Raw genomic sequence first — 8575 nt, 5'->3', positions numbered from 1 at the left:
TGCCTGGAGAATCCCATGGACAGAGGAGCCCGGCAGGCCACAGTCCCGGAGGTATCAGAGAGTCAGACATGACTGAAGCAACTGAACTCACATGCACACACATCTCTGTAAAACACCTTCTCCAACTCTGTTGCTTGTCTTTTATCTCAGCTTCTAGTGATTTCTGATTCTGAATCAGAAGTTCTGCGTTTTGATAAAGGCTGACATCACTCTTTCTGTTTGCCTTTGTGATTTGTGTTTGCTTGAGGCCGTGCCCACTCCAGCTCCAAGGGCATAACCATGTTGTCCTACCTTTTCTCCTTCTACTTTGGTCTTTCTTCAGTGGAGAGCCAGTTCACCCAGCACATCTCCCGGGGCTGAGAAAAGCCCCCTTGGCCCCAGATCCCGCATGTCTCTCTTCAAGGTTGTTTTTGCTGTGGGGAGTCAGGAGCTCCTTCCCAAATTCCTGGAAGAGTGTACTCTTTGCTTCTTCCATTGGGACCTGCCCTTCCCTGCCAAGGCAGAGAGTGGAGAGCAACCTGAATCATTTCAGAGGTTGACCTTTGAACCAAGTTTTACTTTATCTCCAGTCACTATTTGCTAATTCATTTGAGAGTTTTTGCCAAAGATTAACATCTGAAGTACCCCTTTCTGGTTTACACAGTCTGCTCCTTGGAAAACGAGCAGGGCATTTGCCCGCTCTGTTTATCCAGCATTTCTGGGAGTGACTGTTTTCCACATGACGTTTTATTTCCCCAAGGGAAATATTCACCAGCAGAAAAAGTGACATCTCTTTTTGCAGTGGAGACAGGCCACAGAAAACAAACTCAGCCTCAATAGTGACTTGAAAACATGGTCCCTAGACCAAGTTCACAAGCCATGTTATTTCTCCTCTTGTAAGTTTCATATATGTGGGACTCACAGTTATTTTAGGAGGGGACATGGATCCTGCTTCCCAGGTGGTACTAGTGGTAAAGAATCCACTAGTACACTAAGGGGGGTGGGGGGAGGGAGAGAAGGAGGAGGTGGGGGAGATGCATGGAGAGAATAATGTGGAAACTTACCATTCCATATGTAAAATAGATAACCAAATGGGCATTTGCTGTATGATTCAGGAAAGTCAAACAGGGGCTCTGTAACAACTTAGAGGAGTGGGGTGGGGAGGGAGATGGGAGGAAAGTTCAAGAGGGAGGGGACATATGTATACCTATGGCTGATTCTTCTTGATTTTGACAGAAAGCAACAAAATTCTGTAAAGCAATTATCCTTCAATTTAAAAAGTAAATTAAACAACAACAAAAAAGAATCTACCTACCAGTGTAGGAGCACAGGAGGTGTGGGTTTGATCCCTGGGTTGGGGACATCCCCTGGAGAGGCAAATAGCAACCCACTCCAGTACTCTTGCCTGGAGAATCCCATGGACAGAGCAGCCTGGCTGACTACAGTCCATGGGGTCGCAGTCGGACACAACTGAGCATCTGAGCATTCCCAGCATGGATCCTGCATCCAACTCTCTTGGTTGGGGGTGAAACCAAGCAGGACTCTCTGCAGCTCCTAGGTATGAATGCTTTCTGTGTCCCCCATTTCTTGTTTGTGGGGAATAGACTCCAGCCTCCAAGAGCTTCCCTGAGTTCCAAAGGGCAGGTTCAAACAGTTGCTTGTCAGGGAGGGTAGGGAAAGCAGAGATAAGGGAGGGGCTGCCAATAAGCCATAGTACAGTCTTGGTGCGGGATCCTGGCTCTGCCTCAAGGAATACACATAACAGTATCTTTGGTCCCTGTAGTTAAAGCCGTGGCTTTTCCAGTAGTCATGTATGTATGTGAGTGTTGGACCGTAAAGAAGGCTGAGTGCCAAAGAATTGATACTTTCCAACTGTGGTGCTGGAGAAGACTCTTGAGAGTCCCTTGGACAGCAAGGAGATTAAACCAGTCAATCCTAAAGAAAATCAACCCTGAATATTCTTCGGAAGGACTGATGCTGAAGCTGAGGCTCCAGTTTGGCCACCTGAGGCAAAGAGCCCACTCATTGGATTAAAAAAAAAAAACCAAAAACCTCATGCTGGGAAAGATTGCAGGGAGGAGGAGAAGGGGACAGCAGAGGGCAAGATGGATAGTGAAGGGCAAGGGGAGCCTGGCTTACTGCAGCCCATGGGGTCAAAGAGTCAGACACGTCTGAGCGACTGAACAACAGCAGCAGAAGTAAAAACCCCAGGAAATGCAAGTTGTTAACTACGTGATGAAGCATTCTTCATTCAGCTCATCAGGAGACCTCCTGAGGCCAGACTAAAGGAATGCAGGGCCCGCACACACCCTGCTCCTTATCAGCACCCTACCCTTGAACCACTGCAATTGAACTCCTCACCAAATCCCAGCCGGGGTTGGGACAAACAGTTTCTCAGGACACGAGTCCACTGTATCTCCCTTTGCCTGGCAAAGCAATAAAGCTTTTCTGTGTGTGTGTGCTAAGTCACTTCAGTGGCATCTGACACTTTGTGACGCTATGGACTGTAGCCTGCCAGGTTCCTCTGACCATGGGATTCTGCAGGCAGGAATACTGGAGCAGGTTGTCATGCCCTTCTCCAGGGGGATCTTCCCAATCCAGGGATTGAACCCGAGTCTCTTATGCCTCTGGCATTGGGAGACAGGTTCTTTACTGTTAGGGACCAAACAACAGGCTCTAGGATCTGAGTCATGTTTACCAGAAAGAGACAGGACATGCACTCATCCTGCCTGGCCAGTCATGTAACGCCAGCTACTCCTGTAACTGAGACAAAGAACTGCCTGTATATAAGCCGCCATACTCCTTTGTTCGGGGCTCTTGTCGGATTCCACTGTGCTGGAAGAGACTTGGGCCCTAGCGCACTAGAAATAAACTCCCTTCTTGCCTTTGCATTACTGTGGTGGACTTGCTCTCTCGATCGGTTCGGAGATATGGGCTCGGGGCATAACATTTACCACTAGTGCCACCTGGGAAGCCTGCTGCTGCTGCTGCTGCTAAGTCGCTTCAGTCGTGTCCGACTCTTCGCGACCCCATGGACTGCAGCCCACCAGGCTCCTCTGTCCATGGGATTTTCCAGGCAAGAGTACTGGAGTGGGGTGCCATCGCCTTCTCCCTGGGAAGCCTACTCCCCCTGAAGTTGCCAAGATTCAGTTTGGCACCGGTGCACTGAGGCTGAGTTTCCGACATCAGGGGTACTTGCGCTGTACTCAGATAGGCCAGTGGTGCATCTTTCTCCCAATCTTGATCATTTTATGACTAACTTTCCTTCTCCTCCTGGTTTTACCACAAAAAGCAAAGAGCCCCAGCTGTTTCAGAAAAATACACAAAATGGAAAATCCACTCACGGATCATGATGAGTTAATTATAGGTCTGCAATGAGAAGTGGAAATGTTAAGATGTCACACAGATCTTGATATGGAAGTGGAGGAAAAACTGCCCCTTCCTTTAGGGTTCGTGTCTCCCTTGAGTGTGAAGACCAGCCTGGAGTGGGCAGCCTTTCCCTTCTCCAGGGGATCTTCCCGACCCAGGGATCAAACCCGGATCTCCTGAACTGCAGGCAGATTCTTTACCATCTGAGCCAATTACATCGTTTCTTCATGTAAAATTCCAGGATCAGGCCTCCTGGTCTCCTAAGGAGTAATGTGGTGAAGTGAACCACAGTAGGTGGGATCAGAGGCCAGGGATGCAAACCCCCTGCTCTGCCTCTCATGCTTGGGGCCCCTTGAGCGAACCCCGTTCCTCTCTGGACTACAGTTTTCCAGTCTGCATAGTGGAGAGGACTCCATCTAGAAACTTCCGTCATCATGGGGAAAGCACTGCCAGCCGAAACAGAGGCAGCCGTTGGCGCGCTTCCGCGTTCGGCGCCTCAGGGCCTTTGCTCTCTGGTACACGCAGACGCGCATCTGGCTCCCTCATGCCCTTCTGGTCTCGAGGAGATTCCTCGTACACCGTAATACTGACCAAATCTACCAAGTTTTGCTTTTTTCAAAGTTTCTGCTTCAGGGGGTGGGGGCAGGGCGTGTGGACCATTTTTGAATTGAATTCACTTGAACTTTTAAATGAATGAATTTCTAAATCATTGAATTTGTTGCACTATTGCTTGTGGTTTACTATATGCTCTGGTTTTCAGCCAAGAAGTACGCAGGGTCTTAGCTCCCCAACCGGGACTTGAGCCATCACCCCCTGCCCTGAGAGGCCAAGTCTTAACCACCAGACAAGCCCCACATTTTGCTTTTTTAAAAACACAAGTCTAGGGATTTAAAATTGTAAAACTTTTATAAATTGGATGAAGGTGGTTAAAAGGTACGAACTTCCAGTTCTAAGAACAAATCTGAGGGATGTCAGGTACAATATAATGAACACTGCTGTTGGCTATAAAAGAACAACTTATATTCATATATAAGTTGTTAAGAGGGTAAATCCTAGGTTCTTCTCATAAGAAAAAAATATTTTCTTTCACTTGGTAGTATGAGATGATGGATGCTCACTAGAGTTAAGATGGTCATCGTTTCACAAAGTATGTAAGTTAAATCATGATTCTGGGACTTCCGTGGTGGCACAGTGTATAAGAATCCACCTGCCAATTCAGGCATCACGGGTTCAATCCCTGGTCCAAGAAGATCCCGCATGCCGTGGAGCAACTAAGCCCGTGTGCCACAACCACCCAGCCTGAGAGCTGCAACCACTAAGCCCGAGCACCTGCAGCCTGCGCTCTGCCGTGAGAGACGCCACCGTGGTGAGAAGCGCGTGCAGTGCAACAGAGGGCAGCCCCTGCTCCCTGCAGCTGGAGCAAGCCTGAGCAGCAGCATAGATCCAGCGCAGCCCACAGTCACACACGTCAATACACGACACTTACAAAGCTCATGGTACTGGGCGCCATCAACATTCACAGTGCTGTGTGTCAGTTATGCCTCAACACTGGCAGGAAAAAAGGTGGGGGGAGAAGTTTGATAAACTTTATGAGATTGAACCCTACTTTCAGATAGAGTTGTCTGTCAAGGTTTCTGGTTTTCTAAAACGGTGTGTGGGGAAAGTTGTACCTCGCACGTGGGCCCAGAGGGTGCACAGGCAGGGCTGAGGGAGGTCAGAGCCAGGAGCCAGCTGCGTGCACTGCCTGACACCCCGCCTCACACAGGGAAGGCCTGGCCTGTGAGGGGCGCTGCCTGCGGTCTGGGCTCTCTGTCTCGGGCAGGTCTCCTTACCTCAGGAAACCTAACCTGGTGTGCAGTCTAGCAAAACTGTCAGAACTGCCAGAGCTGAGCCTGCCACTTTTTTTGTGGAGTTGTGGTGAGCAGAACTCCTGATTGTGTGGAGCCTCGGTTTTTCCTTTATATTTTTAATTTTTATACAGTTTTAAAGGTTACTCTCCATTTACAGATGTTAAAAATTGTGTCTGCGGTCCCCGTGTCGAGCAATGCGTCCTCAGCCTGCTCACACCCAGGGGTCTGGGCCTCCCTTTCCCCGCTTCTCTCTTGCCCCTCCTCCTCCCCCTTCCCTTCTCCTCACTGGTAACCACTAGTTTATTCTCCGTATCGTGAATCTGCTTCTTTTTTTTTGTCACATTCACTGGTTCATTGTACTTTTAGATTCCACATATAAGTGATGTCATACAGTACTCGTCTTTCTCTGTCTGACTTTTTTCACTTAGCATAATGCCCTCCTAGTCTAGAGCCTTATTTTTAAAGGCATTTCTGAGGTGACTTGGAAAACCAGTGCAGGAAACGGGAAAGAAGTAACTCCTAGAACCCGGTGTGACTGTGGGGTTCACGCACAGCTTCTAGAGCCAAGAGGGGCACCAGAGGGGCTGAGGAGAGGAGAGTCTTGAGCGGAGAGACAGGAGAGCCTCTACAGAGAGCAGGGTTGGGGAGGGTAGAGGGGGAAGGGCTCTGCGCCCCGCTCTCTGGAGGAGGCTTCTGGAACCCCGAGGCTGTTGCAGTTTCTCTTGCTGAGCCGGCGTGAACGGTGGTTTGGGTCCTGACCGAGGCCCCCACCAGCTCTCTGCTCCCCTGCCCCAGCCCAGCTCTCCCCCGCCCTCAGTGCCTCGGTAGGGGCTTCCTTCTTCTTCCATCCCAGCTTCCTCTTGCTCAGTCTCCCCTCTGGCATTCCCATTTCCCCTCCCCCATGCAACACATCCTTTCCCTCCCTCCTCCACCCCTACCTAATCTAAGCGATGTCTCCAGAATGGGGGTCAAACCACAGTGGCAGCTACAGAGGGCCCGGGCCCCGGTGAAGAATTCTGCCCCATTCGGCCAGGCCAGGAGGCCCATGTCTCTTAGCTCCCCCACGTGCACGGGTTAATAATGCCCCTTCTCAGGCGATGGCGATCACTAGCAAAGAAGAAACAAACTCACAGACTTCAAGAATGAACTTATGAACTGGAGGGGAAGGGTCGGGGGAGGGTTTAGGACTGACATGTACACACTGCTGTATTTAAGAAAGAAGACTCAGGTTTGAAAGAATCCCGACAGTGCTCTCCAGATGAATCTATGGGATTGTGAATGAAATGTTAAAATAACCCTTTCCCCCTGGCCCTGTCACTGTCTGTAATGGCATATTTTAAGTCAAGGTGTTTCTACGAGGCCAAGTTCCAGGGAAGTCAAGCATCAAGGGAGGGCTTAAAATGCTTAAATAATGCATGTTATTCTTCTAGCATTTTTTGTGACTACATATTTATGGTCTGCAGAAACAGTGCCCAAGGATCAGAGGTTAAGTGTTTCCTTTCGGACCCAGGTCCAATTGAGAGAGTGTCATACTGAATGAAGTAAGTCACACAGAGAAGGAAAAATATCATGTGACATCCCTTATACGTGAAATCTAAAAAGGCATGATGCAAATGAACTTACTTACAAACAGGAAGAGACACACAGACTTAGAGAATGGTCTTATGGCTGCCAGGGGGAAGCATGGCAGCGGGGAGAGCGCACGTGCGCGCTGCCGTATTGGAAATGGGTCACCAGCAAGGACCACTGTGCAGCACAGGGAGCTCTGCTCGATGTCACGCAGCAGCCTGGGGAGGGGGAGTCTGGGGGAGAATGGATGCCTGTGTCTGTGTGGCTGAGTTGCTCTGCTGTGCACCTGAAACCACCACAACATTGTGAATTGTCTATGTTCTTTAGCCACTAAATCGTGTCCGGCTCTTTTGCGACCCCATGGACTGTAGCCTGTCAGGCTTCTCCGTCCATGGGATTTTCCAGGTAAGAATACTGGAATGGGTTGCCATTTCTTCCTCCACGGCATGTTCCCGACCCAAGTATAAAATCCGCTTCTCCTGTATTGCAGGCAGATTCTTTACCGCTAAGCCTATGCTCCAGTATAAAATACAAAGCTTGAAAAAAAAAAAAAATCAGTAATTCAACAGAAAAAAAAAAGAAAGAGGCTGGTCAATGATGCACTTCTAGCCTAGCTGATGTGGAGTATTATGCAAACAAGCCCTACCCAATGTGGCCCCCGCAAGCCCTGCCCACTGAGCCTGAGTCCTTCACAAGGGCATTCGAAGCTGTCAGAATTCTATTTGCATTTTAAATCCTTTTCATTCTTTGCCCTGTTTGCCTCTTGCTGCCAGCTGGCATTTTTTGCCTCTCCCCCGGCCTCTACCCTCTGCCTTGGTGGCTAAGACCTGGATCCTTAGCTCTGAGCACAGATTGGCTGGAGAGGAAGGCTCTGGTTGTGTTTGTATAAAACGCCTCCCACGTTGTGGCTGGGTGTATCCTCCAGACTGAGTTTATAATAGTCATTTTCGATTTCCTTCAGAAACTGTGCTACCAGCATGACCAGTTTATTGGAAGGATCCAATAAAGCAAGCAGTGGGTGGTCTTTCAGATTTGGGCTACACTATAATCATATTATAACAGGAGGCAATGCAGTTGCCAGTGGCGCAAAGCTTGCTCTGCATGGTTTGCCTCTCAGCTTTGCTATTGTGAGCTCCGTGTGGCTTTGGCCGTTTTAAATGACTTTATATGAGGAAGAGGGGGCAGAGTGGAGGGTGGAACACAGCCATGTGTCTTAGCTGAGTGCTGTCCAGCCCTCACATCAGGGCCTCACACAGATTAGGGGGTTTGTGACGACCCCAGCTTCTATTGGGGGAAGTGGGAAGTGGGGTGATGCCCCCCTGAGAAGAAGGGGGCTTGGGGAGGCCTGGCGTTTTTGTCCTAGCACGTATGCAGCCCTAAGTGGGGCTGTTTTGGAGGTGCTGCAGTGTTTGAGGGAGTTTCGCAACATTCAGGCTACTCCGAGCGAAGAATAATCCTTATCTGTAAAACGGAAATCATAATAGTAGCTATCTGATAGGTTATTGCAGAGATTAAATGAAGCAAAGCCCAGAGCGTGCTGCGAAGAGGGTATGGGACAGGATGAGGGCTCAGCATCACCACAGGGGCTCTTTGCCAGCGGGAAGAGTAGTTCCAAAATTATTTTCTCATTCCTTCTTTAATACAGTAATTCATTAATGTATTTATTTTTGGTTGTGCAAGACCTTGGTCGCTGCACACGGACTCTCTCTCATCGAGGCGAGCGGGGGCTGCCCTCTAGTTGCGATGCTCCGGCTTCTCATTGCAGCGGCTTCTTGTTGCAGAGCTTGGGCTGTCAGTGTGGGCCTCAG

Source organism: Budorcas taxicolor, chromosome 11 (genome assembly GCF_023091745.1).
Source record: "Budorcas taxicolor isolate Tak-1 chromosome 11, Takin1.1, whole genome shotgun sequence".
NCBI lineage: Eukaryota > Metazoa > Chordata > Mammalia > Artiodactyla > Bovidae > Budorcas > Budorcas taxicolor.
The sequence above is the reverse complement of the archived record's forward strand: the minus strand, read 5'-3'. Positions refer to the sequence as shown.